The sequence below is a fragment of the Toxorhynchites rutilus genome, chromosome 3 (genome assembly GCF_029784135.1).
Source record: "Toxorhynchites rutilus septentrionalis strain SRP chromosome 3, ASM2978413v1, whole genome shotgun sequence".
Classification (NCBI taxonomy): domain Eukaryota; kingdom Metazoa; phylum Arthropoda; class Insecta; order Diptera; family Culicidae; genus Toxorhynchites; species Toxorhynchites rutilus.
In genome coordinates, this window is record NC_073746.1 from 140,075,937 (window position 1) to 140,099,937 (window position 24,001).

General features: G+C 38.5%; 1 protein-coding gene and 1 long non-coding RNA gene across 5 annotated transcripts in view; both read right to left on the bottom strand.

The window, feature by feature from the left end:
* Positions 1 to 20,287, bottom strand: part of LOC129775765 (nuclear receptor-binding protein-like) — a 147,037-nt gene extending 126,750 nt beyond the window's left edge. For 2 of the 4 annotated variants that reach the window (XM_055780847.1, XM_055780843.1), the window contains exons 1-2: positions 20,129 to 20,287; positions 6,063 to 6,608 (exon numbers count right to left, since the gene is read on the bottom strand). The gene's annotated coding sequence lies outside the window, so the exon portion shown is untranslated. Of the gene's footprint in view, positions 1 to 6,062; positions 6,609 to 20,032 lie in introns of all 4 variants that reach the window. The other 2 variants (XM_055780846.1, XM_055780845.1) reach the window with 2 other exon arrangements.
* Positions 20,288 to 21,305: 1,018 nt separating this feature from the next.
* Positions 21,306 to 23,695, bottom strand: LOC129778234 (uncharacterized). The gene is made up of 4 exons (XR_008743407.1): positions 23,156 to 23,695; positions 22,926 to 23,096; positions 21,738 to 21,961; positions 21,306 to 21,681 (listed from the first exon to the last, which is right to left on the bottom strand). It is a non-coding gene; the product is annotated as an uncharacterized LOC129778234 (long non-coding RNA).
* Positions 23,696 to 24,001: the final 306 nt, after the last annotated feature.

A 24,001-nucleotide genomic window follows, 5' to 3' on the forward strand; every position in this document is an offset into this window, starting at 1 on the left:
TGCACGAAGAACACACTGAGTGACGCTTGGGAGTAGGAACCATTCTCATTGGAACTAGAGATGTCGGTTAATCGTTCGATTAATTCAAATAATCGAATATCTGAATCTAAAAATTATAATCGATTAATTTTATATCGAATAATTTGAAATCAAAATATTAATACATCGAATAATTGTCACTGTAATCGCGATTAATGAGAGAAGGAATCTTTCTCAAGGTTAATGCATTTTTAGACTAAGAATTAGGCTATATATTTTTTTTATCCAACCATCTAACATCGACAACCCGATAGACCATGCGACCAGAATGACAACGGGATACGTGATTATTTCAAGAAATAAATACTCATTCGATTAATCGAATATTGAAAGACAATTTTTCGAATGAATCGAATATTGAAAAATGTCCCAACGATTAATCGATAATCGAATAAATGAAATATTTAGACATCACTAATTGGAACGACTATACACTCTGTCATTTACCGCATGTACTTTTTATAAAAAGCGGAGAGTTATCTTTGGGAAACCTGAGAAGGAAGCCAAAAGAAATTTATATATTCAATTATTTATCGTTCATACTTTTTTCGAAACCTTTTCGTAACGGTAGAAGTTATCTTTGGTGAGCAAGTGTTCTAGTTGTTGTCGAAAAACACTTGCTTTTTATATAATTTTTGGAAAGTTTAGACTTACATAACTCACTCATATAACATATCAAAAATTAGGGGAAATATCTTTATTTTAATTATAAAATAAAACATATGACCTAATATTTTTCGAGAAGAAATAATAATTCGAGGAATAAGCAGTATCAGAACAATGTTTTCTCTAAATCTTTTGATTATGGAATTGTTGAATAATGAAAAATCTTTGGCTATTAGTTACCAATTGACAAACAATTTTTTTGTTCTGAATCTTTAAATTTGTTACTTAACTGTTGTTTTTTTTTTTTTATCTTCGCTTATTTTTCGTCGGCCTATTTCCGCCACTTTAGTGCCAATCACCGACATCAGGGAGGCGACTCCACCTGTTCCTACCTATCAGACTCAACAACTCATGAGCCGGGCCAACTTCTTTTACTTCCGCTCCGAAGGAAGACGTAACCAGAGATTTTTCGCCTCAGAAAATCCCAACGACGCCAGCTGGGATTAACTGTTGTTGAAAAGAACGAAATTACATGAATCCATGCGATTCGTAAAGCGTAAAATACATTGCTCAGTACTGAACATTGTTCCTCCTAATTTATATATATTTCCGCAAATTCTAAAAATAAAGATATCTCTCTCTTAAGGGGATAATACACTAGGGAAACTTGAAAAAAATTAAAAAAGTATTTCTGGTCTAAAATGTTCTCTGGGATACCTTTACTTTACTGTAGTTTTTGTCCCAGGTTTGTCCGATGCTCCGATCCAAAGTTACAAGTCAATTAGTGGACCTAAGTCTTTGCGTAAGGAGCGCGGATCCAAAATTTAAAACGCGTTTTCTCGAAACGAAGTTTTGCAAATTGGTGGGAGTTCTACCCCCGGAACGGTTCATCCGTTTTTGATCAAATGATTTTTCCCAGATTCTCCACTAAATTTCCTGTCATCCATCATACGTAGGATGTATTTTTTTGATATTTTGAAAAATAAAATTTTGGTGTGCTTCTGATTTTTGAGGCAAGCACGCAATTTTAAAAAAAAAATGTCGCCATTTCGTGTTTTTCATGTTTTGTAGCAAAAATTGTCACCGAAATTCTCATATAGAATCGAAAAACCGAAATATCGAAAAACCTCTACGCTACACGATAGAAGACGCATTTCTACTCGCTGATAAAAAATCAAATTGGTCGTATGGATCCTGAGATAAAAGTTCCGCCAATTAAAAAAAACAAGATTTCGAGATAAACGCGTTTCAACTTATACTGTGATGCGTTGTAATGAATGAGCCTATATTTCTCGCTGTAACTTTGTGAAATGCCAAATATCGAAAAATTGTTGTGATACAACATTTTTAATGTTATAAGCAAACTGAAAAAGTGAAAATGAAATTTTCGATTTTCCAGGTTAGGGTCCCCCCTTAAGAACTCACTCGACTCTAATGCTCCGTTATTGTTTAAAATAGTTTCATGCACGAGTTCAGATTATTTTGTTCCTTGGACACTGAACAAATTATTCCATTAGCAGATGCACAGTGGAAAAACAATCCCCACAAATTTTCTCGCATTTTCGACTGACCATGACCCCTTCTGCCGTAGTGGAAAATTCATTCCCAAAAAAACCATTCGTCTTAATAGAAATACACCGGAGGTAATGATTGCGCATCGAAACGTTTAGAATTAAAGCAATGGGCACAAATTTAAAAGTAAGCGAGTGAGAGAGAGAGAGAGAGAGAGATGGGATGTTTGGTCGAAGAAGCTCCCGAGCTGTCCATTAGACCCCGCAGCCCATTTGTAAAACGCCACCCGGTCTACCCACTCTGCCTCCCAATAAGCTCCCCTCTCCTCTCTTCCCCTACCAAATAAGTAAAAGTTTCACACACCGACCAAATATGGAAGGAGGGGACTGATAATGTACACAATTTTGTCTTCGCCCGTATCGAATTACTCTCCTCCCATACTATACTCCCCTTTCTTGTTCTAAGCCGCGCGAATTGCCGTTTTCAGCTTGTTGTGGTTCGTCGCCGTCGTGTTTCGTCATGTTGCCTCTCGGATTTCTGCCAAATCATTTAATTTTTGCACAAAGCTTCGGCTTCTTATTACTGTTTTTTTTGCATGTATATATTTTGTTCTGATTTTTCTTTTGATGGTTACTTTTCGTTGCATGATTCGTTTCTTTCACCCGTGCGAATTATTTTGCGTGTGTGTGTGTGTGTGTGTGTGTGTGTGTGTGTCTTTATGCGATGATTTCTTCTGTCCAGGTGACTTGATTCGTTTTCTCGCATGTGATACAAAAGGTGTTAGAATTTGAGAATCTCATGTCGCACTTCGCGGGACGGTACACGAAATTTATATTTTTCTGCTCGTGCTATTCGATAACCTGGAGTAGTTTTAGTGTAGAGTCTGCTGAAGACAGTCTATTATAAGCACAAGGTTTGATATGGGTGCGTTTAGTGGAGATTGATCGATTTGAATTTTCACCTTTATAAAAGAATACTCATGTTCTATGCAAAGCATGCTTTCGTGGATTAGTAGTATGAATCCGTGATTCAGATTCATTTGAAATATTAACGAAGGCAGATATATAAGATAGTAATTACCAAAAAAGACACCAAGACGATAAAATAGTGAGTGAAATAATTTGTAATTGGAAGATAAACTTAACATGTTGATTAAATTAGAAATAAATCGACATGTTGCTTTATATACACTGCACAAAAAAATAGAAGAGCAAAGTGCGACATCGAAATTCTTAAGCGCTTTTTGAAACGCTGTTATAAACAAACGCACGAAGATAAGTGATTCAATCAAAAACATATTTGTAATAATGCTGGGACGCTCTACAAATCAAATGAAAGCAGTTTATGAACTATATTAATTGGATTCGGCATTGAATTGTTTAGGAATATATTCTATGTCTATACATATATCTTTTTTCCCCAGCATGTAACTTACAGACCTTTCATTCACTGGTAAGATATCGGAAGCCCAGCGGTTCGGAAGTAAGACATTTATAGAATTGACTATATTCTGCAAAATGGACTGCAAATTTCCGACTACCCTAATTCTGAATTGAGGGCAATGATGAATATCAGAAGGGTGGTGACATGACTGCATAAATATCTACGAGAATAAACATCCACAGGAATTTAAAAATGAACTCCTGAGTACAAATATTGATTGCTCACTGTCTAAAGCGACATTGAATCACTGAATGTATTGAACGTCCAAGTAGTTTTCCATGATAACAACGCTGCAACGCAATTTCCCAAGGAAATAACCCACAAATGCTGCTATGCAGCACCTTTCGCAAAACGACAACAGAAAATACGAACCGAATTGGTTGTGGCGGCGGCAGCGATGACAAATACCGTAGTGGAACAAATTTCACCTGCACTTACCCACCAAAGAATGCAAATTATGCCGCTGGAAAATATACTTTTCACATCCGGCTTGAAATGCACAGCACTTTGACGCTATTTTTAAACCGAAAACAATGCTCGATTTCTTGAGAATAAATTGATCAATCGAGAAAAACCACCAATGCACTTCCAAATTCAAACAAGCTCTCTCTCGGGTATTTATTGATGATTCTTTATTGCCCTCGCTAGAATGCACAAGCCAATATGTTGAAAACGGACAATCGCAATTTTTGCGTAATATTTCCTCTCTTTACATTGTCCGTAGAAAAAACGTTGCGTTGCATTTCGAGCGCACGAATTACAAGCACCTAATGTCGAGATTTTGAAGTGTAGAAGTTTTCAACTTCTTCAATTTATTCGCCTCTAGCCTTGGAAAAGGTTAGTGCGGAGAACTGAACCTAAATTCTCATCTCCCGGCTTGAGAAAGGCTATTCAGAATGCCCTTCCCCTTCTCCACCCGCTGGATAACTGATGGAGCGTGTACGACGCGCACAAAGATAGGCACAACAAATGTATGGGGAAATAGGAATGCTTCCAATTTGCATCAATTTAAACCATTTACGGATTAGGGAACCGTAATGTGTAGCATGTCAAACAAATCTTGGACAATTTACAATTCGTGCAAATCATCAAAATTCGTTGATAGTGAAAATGATTATTAACCTTAACATTATTTCATAAAAACGTTTCCTGATTTGGCATTCTTTTTGAAAGATCTGGTCCTGCGCCAAAACCTGTCTAAACTTCGAAATGGAAAAGAAAAACAGAGCTTTTTTTTATCCGATAGATTATTTTTTCAATGAAAATAACTGTTGATAATCCACCAAATTTGCTACCCAGCACACGAAAAAAAAAGTCAGTTCCAATAAATTTTACCGGACCCGTCTACAATTGATACGTCGAACGACAATTTTACAGCAGGACAACGCCAGGCTACATGTTCATGGATCCATCAAGAATTATCTAGAGAGAAAGAACTGGGAGGTTTTAGCTCATCCGCATTGAAAAAAGAGAATATTTGCGAAGTAAACTCCACCCTTGCATAGTAGCGCATAAGTATTGCATCTCCTCTGAGGAAAAATTTCAGAATTTTTCTGTGGCCGAAACAACAAAGGTCGCTTATTCTGCTCGTTTTGTGTTTTATGTTTCCCCTTGAGCTGTGAACGCTAGCGAATATTTCACCTCAAGTGCATCTGGCATTACAATTAACACAACCATCCGAGCCATGGTGAAAAGAAACTTAGAACTTGTTCATTTCCTGTACACGTGGATAGCACACCTTCGATACTTTAAGTTCCCATTCGTATTTGCTCTCGTTGCTTCTCGAAATGATTCTACAAAACCACGCAAGCCATTAAACCCTTTCAGGGCCCACGGAAGTTTTTACTAAAGATTTATGAAATTTTGACGTATTCGCAAATAATATCCGAAATGATAAACCAACAAATTAAAAAAAAGATTGCATAGTCCTACGTCCTAGGCGGTCGTGTCTCGGATACAACCCCTCGATTTTTTTGAACAAAAAATTCTTAAAGCTCTCACACCTGATATATTTCAAGATGAGATAATTTTTGAAGAGACAATTTCTATTTCAATTTACAGAACAAAATTCTGTCAAGAGAAAATTTATATCATACTATTGATATGAAGGGTCCACTAAACGAACCTTAGTTCAATATTATCTCCACCCAGTGGGTAAACTCCAGCAGTATGTGTGCTTTGGGCTTGATGTGTATATTGCGTGCAGTTCAGTATCTGCTGTATTTGTTTGTTTATTGATGATACTTTACTCCACGTTTCTCATTTTTACAGAACATCTTCCTCCTGTTTAGACGTTACACATGTGCAGGGTTTTTTTCTGTTTTGTGTGCAATAATGTTGTGGGTGCAATTAATCCATATCTGGAGGGGACATTACGTGAGCATGCATAAAGGATACATTAATCTGAGGCTGGCAATATTATGCCCGTAATAAGCAACGATCCCCCACTTTCCCGTACTTACCCTAACTGAGCTCCTATTCTCAGGCACCACTCTTCCATTTAGAGCTCGATTGTATTCCGATAGAATTAATCCACTAATACACCAGATGATAAGAATATGAATCGGGAGACGGAGAGAAATCGCACACAATCACACACTATCCTACCGATGATTATAGCAATGCTTACGAACACTGAGAACACTTAACACGCATCCGCTGCTTATCTTCCACCACAAAAACAGGACTATCGGCGGGCGGCAAACGATTTGCTGCTTTCTCGAAAATAAAAATAAAACATTCACTGAATATCCCAGCAGCTGGCGATGGGCGCGGATTGGCGAGTATCTACACTCCAGCCGGGCTCTTCCACCTTAAAGGAAAACACGATTATCCTTCACAGATGCATACATCTCTTCCTCTGCTCCGTTTTGTTGTTTATCACTCGCCGTCACACAAACACTTCTGCGCTCTTTGATATGGATTCTGCAGTTGGCGTAGACACTTTGTCGGAATATTCCTCCTCGAACAGTTCTTGTTTTATTCTCTTTTACTTCTTTGTAGCACTTCTAGAAACACAATAATTTCAAATGATTATATAACAGAAATTAACTTAATAATAATAAGGTAGAAACAAGATCGAAAGGGGGTGAACGGGAGCGGAAACCAGAGGCTCAAACCTAAGGATATATAGCCGGCGCTTTAGCGCATCAGCCGTGGCCACGCGGAGTGTGGTAGAGCCACACATTGCCGACCGGATTTTTAGCGGAAAGGAAAGAGACGGAGCACTAAAATCGTCGTGTGAAGGCACACACCATACCCAGAGTCAGTAGTCTCGGCTCTAGAGCAGAGGAGAAAAAAAGTATAATTTATTCCTCATCGGTCTTTTTTCTATGTTCGAGCGATGACGGCAAGCGGAGAGCGCGATACGATGGGCTGAGCGAGTATGTTGTGGCCTAAAAGTACGTTTACACAGATGTTGGGTTAGGTTATGGTGCTTTGACAGCACAAACAGGGTCAAGTTGCACATTTTGTTCTGATATTCGAGCGTATTTTTCATTCCGAATTTTCTCTATAAGAAACAAATTCATTTTGCCACCCTTTTTCGCTAGAACCTGATTCATGCTGAATAAGTCGCCATGGTTGTCTTCGACTACGGGTACACGACCGCTTTGTTGACGTAGGACTATGAAATTATTTTAACTAATTCGCTCGCTTATCATTTCGGATATTATTCTAGAAATAAAATTCCGATGCATTAATTTTTTAAATAACTCTTTAATCGAAAGTTTTGGTGGTAATGAAAAGAGCCGATAATTTGCACAAACACATGCGTTGTCCTTCATTTCACGTCGTCACAGGACATTAAACTCTCTTTCGGCGCTGCTTTTGTTGCTGAGTTTACTAATATTGCTGATGTTGCATTTGTTTCTACTGATTGTGTGGAGAATGTTTAACGGTTGAAAAAACACTTATCTACTTTGCTTTATGCATTTCTGGCTGAATTGTCAAGAAATCACTCCACCCTTTAGCTTGCGATGATGTTTTCGCGTGATGCAAAAATACACCAGTGCTCTCTACCAGATGGCGTGAAAGCCGACGCTTTGTATCCTTTCATCGAGTTCCACCTTAGATTTGAAGTTACGATTTGATGCTGACTCGTTGGAAGGAGCAAGACTATGGAATAGAATTCGAAAAAACTTTGCATTCCGGCTCTGGTTGCCATTATGTGGGGCCTCAATTGCAATATTTCCTCTCTCTCTACACTCTGTCTAACTTTTATAAGTCCAGGTAATGATCTGGTTGCTTCGTGCCATGGTAAACAAACAATGCTTCAATATATATTCCAGTGTATTGGTATTGGTGAACACCATACCCTGCATGATTTTCATGTGTGTGTGCAAGCCCTGAGCGTAAACCAAAGTATTTTTCAAGTGGCAAGTTTGTATAAGACCAATTACATTTTTCCGTAGTTTTAGTTGTTTTGATCAATAAATCTGAAAAATGCCAAAGGGAAAAGTGTAAACGGAGAGAAAAGAAAGACAAATCGATGCATTTCACCAAGAAAATGTTGTATCAGAGAAATTTCTCGTCGGATTGGACGATCCCATCAAGTATTGCTCAATTATTTGACGAATCCTCAAGGATACGGTAAGAAGGAGAGAGCTCCGCGTAAATCGAAGCGCACTGACCGGAATAAACGGGAAATAGCTAGAACAGCTTCGAATACCTCAGCACAAGATAGCTTTCACATCATTCAAGGATTACATATATGTTCTGGAATCCTCTCTCCTACCGTTTTTGCGTGGATAGTCACAAAAAATTCTCATATCATATCATATTCATATCAGCAAGGAAACTAAGCAATGGTATAAGGACTAAAAACTTAATTTTTTGAACTGGTCGGCTCGCTCTCCAGACTTGAATCCTGTTGAAAATCTTCGGGGGATCCTTGTACGCAGAATCTACACTGAGGGAAAACGGTACACCACGATTGAAGAGCTGATGGTAGCAATTTCGGAAACCTGGGAACAATAACATTTGGTAAATACAGGGTGCGTAACTTCCTTTTTTTAAATGCGCGCCACTCAGTTAGTTCATGTCATAGCGGAGCGCTAGTGGTCTCGTTCAAGAGGCGATACTGTAATGTTTTGTCCCGACACGGTTCAGTCGCCATCATGCGTTGGAATAGTGAGGAGCGTGCCTTTGCCGTTGAGGTTTACTTTTCAAGCGGATGTTCGGTTATTGCGATGAAGCCCATTTTCATTTGTGTGGGTCGGTTAACGAACAAAACATGCGCTACTGGGCTGACACCAACCCTCGAGAATTGCATCAAAAGCCTTTGCATTCACCCAAAGTCACAGTGTGGTGTGCAATTTCCTCCGCTGTAATTATTGGTCCCTGGTTTTTTGAGGAAAATGAGGTTACAGTCACAGTGAATTCGGACCGGTATGTAAACATGCTAAAAAAATTTTTTCCCACGGCTAGAAAATTTGGATTTGGGGGACACTTGGTTCCAACAAGACGGTGCAACAGCACATACTTCAAGAGCATCGATGGCTGTTTTGAGGGAACACTTTCCAGAGCGCCTTATCTCAATTAGAGGTGATTTGGAATGGCCGGCACGCTCTCCCGATCTGTCCCCTTGTGATTTTTTTCTATGGGTTTTTTTTGAAATCCCGCGTTTATGTGAACCGTCCAAGAACCCTACAAGATTTGAAGAGCAACATTCAAGAAGAAATTGCCAACATAACACCTGCTATGCTAACAAGAGTCATGACAAACATCAGAAATCGGTTTACGCAATGTATGGAGAATGGGGGACGTCACCTAACTGATTTGATCTTCGAAACAATGTAAATGAAAACTTTAGACATGTACCTACATTATAAAAAATAAATAAATATTTTCCGATGCATACAATAGTTTTTATTGAGTTTTGAAAAAAGGAAGTTAAGCTGCCGCACCCTGTAGTATTCCAACACGAATTTTCCAAGTTTTTAGCCGAAATGGTTGCCAATTATTGACACGTAAATTAGCCGATCGTTTTGAATTTTTCATTGATAATACTTATGAATTTTGAAATGGTTTTATAGAAACTGGACAGCTGAAATTATCATGTTTAAGCACAATAAATAAACAAACAACTCTTTTGAACGAAATTGACGTTAAATATACTTTATTCTAAGCATTCAACAATGTATGAATGTATCTTGTTGATTGAATTGTAACTGTTTGTGTTGCAACGAAATAGAATCAGGGTGGTGTTATAGAAGTCGGACAGAGTGTACACACATGTGACAGTGCATTCGATCGACCAATTTACGTGCGACTGTTGCTCCTAATTGACGGTACTGATAGACAAACACACAAATGAGCAGAACAAATGTAAGGGAAAGAAGAAATGTACCCAATATTCATCAATTTAGACCATTTACAGACCACTGGAATGTATTATACGGCATATCGAAGAAATCTTGAATAATTTTCGATGAGCAAAATATAGTTATTCCGGTACCATCATTTCAATCAAACTTGTGACCTGTTTTCTGGTTCGCACCCTTAGTGAAAGACGTAGGTCTACGTCTAAATTAAAAAATAACAAACTAGCCGTGGGAAATAACGAATTGCCGATGTCTACAAACTTCAATTAAACAAATAGAATTGAATTGTTGCGAAAAAGACCAGATCATGTTCAGTTTGTGTTGTGCACACTTCCATAGTGTTGAAAAGGTGCGAGAATGGATGAACGAATGGAATGCTAGTGACTGGCACCGTTTGATCGAGATGGTATGGGTCAATCGTCAGTAATTTTTTTTGGAATTTACTATGTCTAGTTAATCCTTTCTTATACATATGTGTTTCAGTGTAAACTAATGTGCTAGAGGTAAACAAATAAACCCTCCATCGTCGCTTCACATTCTCTTCATGTCGCCAGCTCACTGAACTTATAGCATACCGTTTGATGATTAGGCAAAATGTTGATGAATATTTGCTGCGATAACTATTACCATAATGCATGGCTTTGACTTAAATTGTCATATGTTTGCAATTGAATTCGTAAAAAGTTTTCACTAGTAATTCACTAGTTTAATCAATAATTTAATCAATACACACAAAAGATAGCTCTGCGCAGCGGCGATATTGTACCCAATCAGGAACATCCGAGGTGGGATTATTACTAATTGAAGAAATATAATTGATTAGTATGCCAACGGCAGTCCTACGTCAACCTTACGGTTATATCATAGGTATAACCCATCCATAATTTTTCTCATTTTCGTCATAGAAATGTTTTATCGAATCTTATTAATTAGACACATTGTTTATCAGAAATGTGGAGTATCAGTGGCGGTAATAATAATATATTGAGATATTCGTAGCCAAATTGGTTGCGTGTGTTCGTGAGTTCGAATCACAGGGCCCTCAATTGACCATTTTTGTGAGTCATTACAGAATAACTGCGACAATCGTCAAGTGGTGGATATCATAATGATAATGAGCTTAAATCAAATAAACGGAAACAGCCGTTGTGCATGTCAGCGAAAAGACCACCGAGAAAACAGCTGTCTGACTTTCTGAAGGTTAAAGGCGAATGAAATTTAACTCTTAGAACAAAAAACAAAGAAAGGACGCTCAGAACAAACAATGAAAAACAACAGATTGAGCGATCGTTTGCTCAGCCTGTGATTAGTTTCAATTTAGGTTAGTGATTCTACAGATTTTCATTTAAGCTGCAAGATATGAACGCGATGTATGATTAGTTTATGTATTGTTCTCGAGAGGAAAAGATAATTGAATCAACTACCTCCAGCTGCTTCTTCAAAATCACGCAAACCATCGGTCTTTTCCAGGGCCACCATCAATTTCTACTAAAAAGGTAATTCTCATATATTGTTTAATTGTATAATATCCAAAGTCAGATGACCACTGTTTAGGGTATACAGCATCCACTTTAGAAGTAACATTACAATATTACATTATACGTAAACCGAACTTCTGCACATCTTTTGTCATTTATAGGTAAGAGTCACCCTAAAGTGTATTTACGTCATATTCTACTTGAGTAGAATGAGATGTTTACCGCAACCTGTTCATAAAACATTAATTTCGACAGACCTTTTCAATAGTCTCCCATTAATGGCACATATTAACGCCTTCAGCCCACAGTACGTCACATTGATTTAACAAAACTAAAATTAAGCTTTAAGTCCCGAAAGAAAAGGAACCATGTAAGAAATTATACATCCCTCGTAAAAATTGGCGACCTGTCTTGCCTTGTTTCCCCATCAGAATGCTCTTTCACCGACCGACCTTCCCTAATTCAATTCTTGATTCCATCAACCAATTCTCCAGAGTGAATTCGATTTCGGATTGGAATCTCGACCCTCTCCGGCTGGGCCTGCGGTGTATCCTTCCTATTTGTTACTAAATTCGCATTCCCGTAGTCGCAAACAAACGACGATGTGAAGGATGGCGGTGGCAGCGGCGGCCCAGCGTTTGCGACTATAAAAATCACCTCGCGCCATGCTTTCTTCATCCTCCGACCGAAGACCTTTCCCTTAGACGGCCTGGTCTGGCCTGCCTCTGCCTGCTCTGTTTTCCATCTGCGCGTGTAGCGCGACATTCAATCCTCCTGCCGCTTCTGTCTAGAGCGGCGGCCGTTCCTGGCGATTCCGGCTCGTCCTCAGCACCAACCAACGACACCGCAGAGAGCGGAGGCAGTCACCAGAAGCGGACGGTGACGACGACACAAAAGTCGTATAAGAACAGGAATAGTGGCATTCCGTTCAGCTCCATCTCGTTCGCATCGTTCTCGCTCTCTCTCTCTCTCTCGTCGCCGGCGCGCACGGAACCGCGGAAGATGGGTGATGGAAACGCATGTACGTGCAAGGCTATCCAGTGTTGCCAATTAGAATGATTACTGTGTTTTATTGCGCTTCGAACTTTCGACGTTTTGCGTCACAATAGAACTCATGGTAGATGAGTGTTTAGCCATTCATGCCGTTTCATTACGGAAATCCATCCATATTTATATTGGTCAATCGTCATTAAAAGAAAATGACGCGAATCCCCTTCATAAATATATAATCAGTTCATCAGTTTAATGTGTTACAGTGAACCACGATCGAAAAGAACATAGCATGAAAGTATTGCGGACGTTGAGAACTGTTGAAAATTGTCGAAAATCATCCCCCTTTGTATATAAGACTGACAATATTCAGAGTATCGATGGATTTCAAGCGAAGAGTCAATATTCATCTCTTCATTGAGCATGGTTAATTTATAAGCAAAAACGATTGATGAGTAAATTTCATTAGTGATACATATTCATCTCGTTGCATAATCCACGATTTATATACGTGCTCTACAGGTCATCGTGGAAATCGTAGAGATGTAAATAATCCATTTGTCGAATCATAATTTAGTGCGAATTTTTAAATTTTACAACAAAAAAACGAATGAATGAACTGGGATTATATTAGGCTGTCAAAAAAGTCCTGCGGTATTTTTATGAATTTTCATTTGTTCATAAAATTAGTTACAATCATCTGTTTTAAGTCAAATATGCGCCGTTTTGTTCGATGACTTGTTCCCAACGAGATGCCAACTTCATAATACCCCTGTTATAGAAGCTCGCTTCCTTATTGGCAAAAAACTCGGATAGCCAATTTTCACAGGCCTCTTTTGTGGCTAACTTCTGACTACCTAGCTCGTTCGCCATGGACAAAAACAGGTGGTAGTCACTTGGTGCAAGGTCCGGACTATACGGCGGATGCAAAAGAACCTCTCATCCGAGCTCCCGGAGCTTCTGGCGCGTCACCAAAGAAGTGTGTGGCCTGGTGTTGTCCTGATGGAAGACAATGCGGCCTCTGTTTATCAAAGATGGCCTCTTCTTCATGAGTGCTACCTTCAAGCGGTCCAGTTGTTGGCAGTACAGGTCCGAATTGAGCGTTTGGCCATAGGGAAGCAGCTCATAATAGATTATTCCTTGACAATCCCACCAAACACACAGCAGAACCTTCCTGGCCGTTAATGAGGGCTTGGCCACCATCTGAGCCGCTTCAGCGGGCTTCAACCACGACCGTTTGCGCTTCATGTTGTCGTAAGTTACCCACTTTTCATCGCCAGTCACCATCCGCTTCAGAAACGGGTCGATTTTGTTGCGATTCAGCAACGATTCACATGCGTCGATACGGTCAAAGATGTTTTTTTGCGTCAACGTGAGTGGCACCCATACATCGAGCTTCTTTGTGAATCCAAGCTTCTTCAAATGGTTAATAACGGTGACTCAAATGACTTAACTCCAGCTGCTACTATGCCGGTCTTTCTCGGCTAATTCAGCGATTTTGTCGCAATTTTCGACGACAGGCCTTCCGAAGCGTGGCGCATCTTCGACGACCTCTACACCAGAACGAAAACGTTGAAACCATCGTTGTGCGGTGGAAATGGAAACTGTATCGGGTCCATAAACTGTACAAATTTTATTGGCAGCTTGAGATACATTTTTGCCTTTGTCATAGTAGTACTGTAAAATATGTCAGATTTTCTCTTTATTTTGCTCCATATTTGCGACACTATAACTCACGAACGACTTAACCAAACAAAACACTGTCAAGGACTATATTATAGCGCGAAAAAATACCTTTCCAACAAGCTATAGTATGACTCGATACAATGAATACAACTAGAACTACGTGCTTACAACACACCTCGCGGAAATACCGCAGGACTTTTTTGACAGCCTAATATATCTATAAAACATCAATTTTCGGAAATTCACCGAACATTTGGATTTCTGATGGGACTGCTGAACTGTCCAAATGGTTCAGGAATCCGCCAAAACCACTCAGTGATGGAAAACGCTTTTTCTTGTTTTTTAGCAGACCACAACTGTGAACAATCAATATATAATAATCTGTCAATATTAAGGATCAAAAATGGGTCGAAGGGATTTGATGATTTTTGTTAATTTAGTTCAATTGAGAAACTCAGTTGGTGCTTATGTCAACCATGCATATTTGGGCAGTCAAATCTTGCGTTTGATATACATTTTTTTCTGTACTATAGTGGCTTTTGACACTTTTGGCTGTTATTGTTATTTTACTTATGTTTTTGGAAGAATGTCGGTAGTGAGAATTGAACTCGTGAAACGTGAGAGGTACGGATGTTACCACTACACCAGATCGCCTCCATCAAAGTGGAGTTTCGAGTCCATAGCTGCTTCTAGGTCGAACGTTCAATTGGTTCGGTCAGAAATAACTTCCCCACTGCTTTACTCTGCTGAGCAGCCTATTGATGCTTGTTTCTATAGTTTACTAGCTGACCCGGCAAACTTCGTCCCACCCAAAATTTGTGTTTTGTATGGCAGCCCCCCCCCCATGTATCCAACCACCATAGAATCATTTATTGCACCCTAAAACCTCCATATACCTCATTTGGTTTCGTTTGCTTGATTAATTCTCGAGTAATGTAGAAATTTGTATTTCATTTGTATGGTGATAATTTTTAAGAAAAACGGATCAATGATTTCACCGGCTTTTTCCGTTACCGGTGTATCGACAATGATACTAGGATTCTCTTCACCCCGAAACTAAGCTGTTAAAAGGGTGCGGTTATCAAAAAGTGTTGCCAAGAGTTCTCAAAGCACCCATTACGAAGTTTTGTATGACTATTTCAAACCAATGGAAAGTGTTTTAAACATTTCAAAATAAAATGTCAACAAGACTACACAAGACTACATCTTTTTGAATTCCACATTCTAAAATTCAGCGAAGATTTGTTTGTTTTTTGACAACCAAATTTCAACCAAGTACTAATAAAAATGACGGATCAGGCTGACATGGTAAAATTTGGAAAAAAGCGAGCCTAATGAATAGCCCAGAATGTATCGTAGCAGATGATGAAAAAACGGTTGATGTAATTTTTAATATGAAAGTGGGTAAAGACAGGGAAATGGGGGGAAATTGATCACCCCAAGGAACATACCCATTTCCTGTGTCCGCATACCACTACAGTTTTCGTTTTTCGTACAATATTGTAGCTCATGCGTGGTTTCTTGTCCAAATTTGTTGAAATCGAAATAGTAGGTACATGTATGAAATAAGCTAGCTATACTCATCTAAAGTCATAATTGAAATTTTCTCATACGCACTAAATGTAGTAAGAAACACACAACGTTTTTCATAATGGGCTTGTTTTTGGTTGGGGTGGCATATTTTTCCTGGGTCAAAACTACAAAAGGCACCTCTTTAGGTGCAGAAGGTGATAAGGTATATCAGCTTTTGAAAACAGAACATTGTCAGTAGTAATCCTCCACTGACCACTTTGCACCCAAACAACAAGGTAATTTCTATGCGGAATAATCGCTGAAATTGAACTAAATATCTGTTCACCTCTCACCAGATTAAGTGAACAGTCGTCCAAATTGTTGATTTGTCGAAAATATCAGGTCAAATAAACTAAATTTCACTATAAATTCCTTATAACCAAGAGAGCGACAGGGTTGATCGAAACGTGCAACTCACATAGCAGCGAGGCATAATTTGCAGCAGTACAATAAATGTTGTCTATGCCGCTGCTGCAAATCCACAGTTAATGGTTTGCAATCGTGCATAACGGAAACGCAAGATTTTGCACTGGGTACCAGGATAGTAAATATATTCATTTTCAAATAAAACTTCAAATAAACACTTTCGCCACGGTTGCGGAAGCTTTACTCAACGCCACTGGTGGTAGTATCTCGGACACCACTCTCTAAATTTTGACGTAGGACTACGTATAACAAGGCTATATGGGGGACAAAATTCAATTATAAACACTGAACTTGCAAGAAAAAACTGTTGATAGGAAATATTTCTTCGCATCTATCACAATGAATAAGATTTTGACGTACGACTAAGTCTTTCATTTATGTATCGGGGTGCAAGTTGGATGTTTCAAAAACGAGAGCGTTACACTTTGAGTGCAAGATTTTGAATGTTAATACCTCTTTGCCGATTGAACGGAGTGGTATCATAATCACTTCATTCGAAAGATAAAATGTCCAATAGTAATATGCTCGTTAATTATTGACTGGAAAACTTGTTTCAATAGCATAAAAATTGCTTTGAAACATGCTATTGATATCACCAAATCTGCTTATAAGATAGCAACCGCTCGGAAATCCATTTAGTTGTAATCTAGGTCATGCGGAGTCAATGACCTTCATTTTCCAAGTTGATTTGCTTGAACCAAAAATTTTCTTGCAACCTTTTTATCCCCTCCACTGTCTGTCCACCTTTTCCGAATCAAAAGAACAAACGTTTTCGTGACTCACGCTTTGTTGATTTTAGTTTGTTTTCGAACCAGAGTTCCACCAAATAAAATCAGTGCGATTAAAATCAATGTCTATCGGTGTACACAACTCAAATTCCATTTGATTTTGAAACTAGCCGCTATAAATGATAAAAACAAAACACAACAGTCGAAGTATGTTCATTTGAGAATTATGTAATTATTTTAATCTATTGCTATATGAATGAACTCGAATGAAATAAATGTTGTAGTTTATGTAATTCATATTTCTAGTTGTTCTAATGAAAGAAACTAGAAGTGGATATAACCGCAAGGCAGACGTAGGACTACCGCTGGTTTGGTAATCATTTGTTTGAATCAAATTTAAATTTTCACCAGGTTTCTTCAGGTGTCTTGACTTAGTGCCCGTGTTCGGGAACACACTCCGATCACAACAAAAGTGATCATCATCAATGAGTTAGATTGTTATGATTTCAATAGCGTTTTTGGGCTATTGAAACAAATTTTTGGGTCAATAAGTAAAAAGGATATAACGCGTAAACATTTTATCTTTTGAATGAAGAGGTTATCATGTCATTTCGTTCAGTTGATTAGTAGGTATTAACGCTCAAAATCTTGTTGGTCCGGCGTAACACTCTCGTTTTGGTAACTTTAATCTTAACACTCCAGTATAGAAATGAAAGACGTATTCCTACGTCAAAAAAGCTCGAGTGTTGATTACTCACGTTTTTGGTCCAACCAGAATTTTACCTCAGAAAGATTATTCAAATTCTGCTAATATTGAACCACTTTGTGGTTTAAGATCCCAATATATAATTCGATAATAGTATTATCGGCGACGATAATATAAAACCAGCGTTCAGAATCATAAAAACGTAACATATGACAAGAAAAAATGAATTGGAAAAAAAGTTCAGGCCGGGGAAGGTTTTCGTGACAGTTTTAGACCCCTCCCCCCTCTCTAAGGGGGGGCTGCCATACAAATGAAACACACATTTCTAAATTTCTCGAGAAATAATCATGAAAATGGAACGAAATTTGCCTTGTGGAGGTTTTAGGGTGCAATAAATGATTCTAAGGTGGTTAGATACCTCTCCCCCTCTCTTAAGGAAAGCTGCCATACAAATGGAACACAAATTTTTGCATTACTTGAAAATTAATCAAGCAAATTAAACCAAATTAGGCATATGGAAACTTTAAGGTGCAATAAATGTTTCTATGGTGGTTAGATACCCTTCCCCCTTCTCTTAGGGTGGTCTGCCATACAAATGAAACACAATTTTCTGCATTACTCGAGAATTAATCAAGCAAATAAAACCAAATTTGGTATGTGGAGGTTTTAGGGTGCAATGAATGCTTTTACGGTAGTGAGACACTCCACCCCCTCTCTAAGGGGGGGCTGACATACAAGTGAAACACAAATTTCTGCATTATTCGAGAATTAATCAAGCAAATAAAACCAAATTTGGTATGTGACGTAACGGAGAAACATGTTATTTGCAGTAGATTATTTTGTTTTTTTAATCATTTGACGGATATTCGTGATGAGTTCAGACCTTGGATGAATAAAAGTATTCCTCTCACGAGTGATAAATGTCTACGTTTCGTATATTACAAATCTGTCCATATTCCCCCACGATATGTCCATATAACCCGCAGCGAAAAAAACTGTTCTACCTTTCGGTCTGTTTTAATTTCAGTAAAATCATTGAAAAACGCTTTTTTGTAAAACATTCAGTCGATTATTTCGAAAAAACAGTATATTGAATTGTAAGAAACTGCATGCATATTTTGGGAAACATGAGTTTCCAAAGATACAATTAAAGTTCTTCTTAGCATGTCCATCTTACCCCGCATTCCCTTACATCTATGAAAATCACACATTATTTACAAGAAATTATCAAAAACTTATTGCTTTTCTAATGCTAGCAATGCCATCTCTTGTTTGGGTAAGGAACATTATACAAGATTGATACTCGAAAGAAATTCTCAATCAAAGTCCCTTCTTCATGAACCACCATTTGGTCATCTATTAGACCTAAAATGTTCAAACAGTTGCTTATCAAAACTAGACAACGTTTGCCAAAAAAGGAAATCATAGTATGTTATTAATATTCCTCGTTCTCCGTTGATATGAATTATTCCAAATTAGGGTTAATTTTAATTTTGAAAACTCTTCCGACGGATTGTTTTTATTCGTTCCACACAATTTGTTTGCGGAGTTGATATCAGCGGCTTTCGATTGAACGCATTCCCACCTCTTACGTCACATGGCGCGTTGATGAATACAATTTCTCCAATTAACCGAAACACGCTGCCTCAATTGGAAACACAAATGATGTCATTAGTGCACTGAATTCTGATCTCAAAAAGAGTTTTCTTTCTTGCGGTGCGCGTTTTGTTTGTCATTTGGAGCAGTAAACTTTCACTTTATGATAATAACACATGCCACTGTTGCAAAATAAACAATCACACAGTGGTCCGGTGATCGACCAATGGTGGTATCAAGAAGCCGGGTTTCATTCAATAACATCAAGGGGTAACATACAAACACGTGAAAAAGCTTTTGAATCAATTTCGCGGAATTGCGGACGAACATATGCAACCCGGGGACACAATTAACGCGCAAATTGGCAGCACTGCACACAAAGGGAGATTCTATTTTATGCTGTTTCCCTTCTCGCTCGTGCTTCCGCTCCACCGCCACCGTTGTTCGCCTACACCATTCCTCGTATCGTCGTACGTGATCTATCCTCCGTATCCACGCCGAAATCCAGCACTTTCCACTGCATCCATAAATGACTTCAATTATTAATTGCCTTCATCGCATCAAACACTGCCAGCGAAACCGATTCTTCTGTTCATGGAATGGAAGAGAAATTTGTACACTTTTGGCAGAAGACGGCTGCTAATCCTCTGTCTCTTTCCTTCTCGCGCTCCAGCTATCGGGCAAGGCAAGGCAAGCAAACAGAAATATATATATATATATATATATATGTACAAATAAAAATCCACTCTTTTTCGGCTTTTATCAGGATTTTCCTCCTTTTCAACACTGTACACTTTTTATTTCCTCGCTCTCTTTCACGCTAGAGCTACTATGGGAGGACTGACACAGGCACGGTAATCTCGGGGCTGCATCTGTTTTTCCACCCATCCGAAAGCATTATTTGCCTCAATAGTTGCACCAATTCACCGCAAATTCCTTCCTTCCTAAAAGCACCCGCGATGCGCAAAACGGATGCGATAATATCAGCGGTTAAACGGGAATAGAATATCTCCCAGAACTAACCCAACACAGACACGAAGAAAGGGTAATCCGTAGACTGTTACACTTTTTACTCTCGGTTGACGACTGACTGAAGCGACTGAGACACGGTTTAAAATGGAACTGAATTGATGACTAGTGCGGCGGAGCGAAAAGATTGCTTTTCTTTTTTTTTCGTTCCGCTGAATGTCAGTTTTGTGTGAAGACGTATGACAGCTGTTGTAGCACTGGCGAGTCGCGATGACATTCGGGGTTCCCGACGGCTACAGTTGTGACGGGTGTGTGACTGGTCTACAGGGCGTTAGGATTTACAGTAGGGAGTGCTTTCAACGTTACGCTGTGTTATGGTGGATGTCTCGGCTACTTCAAAAATAGATGTCGCATTTTTAAACACCCACATCGATTTGCAGGTTTGCAGTTTTTATTCGCCAACAAATAACACACTATTGGCGAAGATTCAATGATCTTTCTGTTGGAAACGATTATCAATTGGTCGTTGTAAAGTCAGACTGGACTATGTGAGAAAAACGAAGAATTTTCGAAGCTTTCAATTTTCGTTCAGTATTTTTCTCTCTTACAATGCTGTGACGTATGGTAATTGCAAAAAGCATCAAGTTTCATGCCCAAAACACATAGTTAGTTCTCTATGAATTTCTATGAATTTCTATTCCTATTTTAAGACTTGGTTCATTATGATTGAACTATTTCGAAATATTTTTCAATCAATTACCTGTTGTGAGTTAAAGTGTGCCATTCTGTTATTAAAAATATGAGCGAAAAGAGGTGTGAGTTTGGAACTGCATAAGCATTTGATTGCGTTCAGCATAATAGCACGGCAGTGGAACTTCATACAAATCACTCGTCGAAAAGTGTCTCCTTTTTCACCGCTTGTTTACATCGACGAATATATTTTTTTCCACTATCCCACATTCCGTTTTGCCTGCCAAGATCGGGTCGATGAAATGTCAACAATCGACCTCAAATGCTGCCACCTTGCAATCGAGTTATCGACCTTTCATATGCATTCATCGAACAACTTGATGCCACTTTTTCGCCAACATGTGCAAGGCGTCGACCTGCTTGCAGCGCTGCCCCCAGCACTGCTTGCTGCTTGTTTGTATTGGTTTGTTATTGAAAATGAAAAGGAAATACATTGATCGATTTTAATCATTTTATTGAAAAAAAATAACAAAAAACCATGTATAATGAAAAAATAAGGTATATAATGGAATCGGTGCATCCGGGTTATCTGGATTGACGATTCAAATCCGACTGAGTACATTGATGAATACCTCCTTGCCCTTGATGACACAGATATGTGGCTGAGGAGGATTCTTCAATGTGCGTGAAGCACGGGATCTTCGATGGGGAAAATTGCTCGAAATACTATCAATGGCCAGGTCCTGCTGCTGTTGCTGTTGATGCTGTTCCCCGGAATAGCACCCTGGACTTAAAGGATATTGCTGCGGGAAAGCTGATGCTGTTGGCTGGTGTGACAGAAGTGGAAATAAGCAATGTGGTGATGAGGGAAATCATCTTTCTCATTCGCCGATTGATTGAGTCGGATGCATTCATAGCTGAAACAAAATAAAATGATTAGTAAGTGAAAAGCAGAAATGAATTCCCTACTCACCAGTTGCATGATCCGGATAAAAATGCGAACATTAAAATATCATGCGATTACGTTCGCTTACCTCGCCTATTTTCATTCTACTATACAACGGAATCAGTGCATTCGGATTCCTCCGGGTGGTAATTCAGCTGAGCGAGTTGATAAATACCTCCTTGTCGTTGAGTTTTCGTGTCTGAAGAGGATTTTTGAATGTGCGCGAAGCACGGAACCTCTAATGTGGTTATCTGTGAAGCAAAGGATTTATTACTTGACAATGGTGTTCATCTTTAAAATTTTGAATGATATGCTGCCTCGATACTTGTGTGATCGAATTGAACGAGGAAGTGATTTGCATAGATATAATACAAGAAACGCGATTGATGCAAGAACACCTAACTTTTTATTTAGCAGGTCCCAAAATTCACTATTGTATAAAGGATTAAAATTCTTCAATTCGATGCCCAGAAATATCAAACGAGCGGCAACAATAGCTGAGTTCAAAGAATTGTGTCTGTCACATGTGAAATCTGTGTTATGAACTTGTAAAAATGTTTCAATGTTTCTATGTTTGCATAAGCTATCATGTTCGTATTGATGATGATGGATTTTTGTTACATTATTGTTGTTGTAAGTTAGATTTGAAAAAAAATAAAAAATAAATGAGTAGTCTACAAAAGCTTGAGCCACGCGCGCGTTTCGGTAGACATAGATAACTTGATTTTGAACACTGGCGAAAATCGTTATACAATTAAATGTTCTAGGGTCTTCAGTGGAAACCGGATTCGAACCAGGGATAGCCCAGACGGAATACTTGTAAACTATCGTATTAGCAGATGGTTATATCGAGTTTTTTTCTGTACCGCGGCAGATCTCAGTGTAAGTATCTAGTGGAAACTTGAGGATATCGGGTTCGATTCCCGATCAGTCAAGGATCTTCCCGGGTTGGAAATTTGCTCGACATGCCTTGGGATTATATCTTTACTTTTCGGTTTCCGTCTTTTGTTTAATGTTCTTATGATATCAATTTATGTCTGCAACAGAACCAGTTCGTTTTATTTTGCATACTGGTTCCAGATGTGCTTTGTTAAACTTTAAAAATTATCTTAATGATAAATCGTCCTGCTCAAACCATTGTAGGGGTATGAGGTGGGACCATCATCATCATCATCATCATCATCATAATGAGGAAAGTTTTTCGCAATACCATACCATGGTCAAATTCTGCTGCTGCTGCTGTTAATGCTGTCCCCCGGCATTGCCAACAGGGGTTGGAGGTTACTGCTGCAGGAAAACGGATGTTGTTGGCTGCTGTGATAGAAGTGGAAATCATCTTTCTCACTTACCGATTGATGGAAGCAAACGAGTCGAATGTATTCATAGCTGATAAGACAAGATAAAATAATTAATAATTAGAAAGCCGAAATATATTTCATACTCACCAGTTGTATAATCCATTTGTTTTTGTTTGAGATGACAGTTTAGCGGAGTGGAAAAAAGAACCACCAGTGATGCCATTTGGCTTGTTTAATTATTCAGTATTTTCGCCTAACGAACTATCCGCGTTGGCGATATTGGGGAATAGGCATGACAGTATGGATTTGCAGAAGGAATGAATACACTTTTAAAATGAAAATTATGAATGAACATGATTTTTCCTTAATCAAATTAGTACTCTATGTAAGCGAAAATCACAATTGCCTGCAAGTGGTGAAAAAACGTCATAAAAAATATGTTTTGAGATAATTTTATATTATAATGACAAGTTTTTTTGAGAATATCTGAACGTCTATAAAAAATAATTCAAATTAGGGTCATGACAACGTACTTTAAGTAGAAAAAATTATGCCAAGAAAAATATTTCATACAAATTTTAGCAAATATAAACTGATTCGGGCCGACTAATATGATAGAGAATAGTTTGCGTCATACAAACTAATGCCGTATCCAGATGTCGATACCTAATCGTCGTCATCGTGAATAGGTAACAGCGTTACGGTCGTTGTTAGGTCGATGTTTTTTTCGTCGATTGGATTGTGGGATGTTTCGTAGGAGAGTGTATGCATACTGACAGATTTCTACTACGAGGTGTTTAATGAAGGATGAAAGGTGGGAATGTTTATGTTTATATATGATTTATCGTACAATTTAATTGAATGCATAAAAGATGTCAACAAAATTGGAGTTAAGCACCTTTTTAAATTTGAACAAATGTTGATAACAGATTCCCAGCAATTCTTGATGTTTATTGCGTGATTTGGTTGCTTATAAGTTGTTTGAAACGAAGG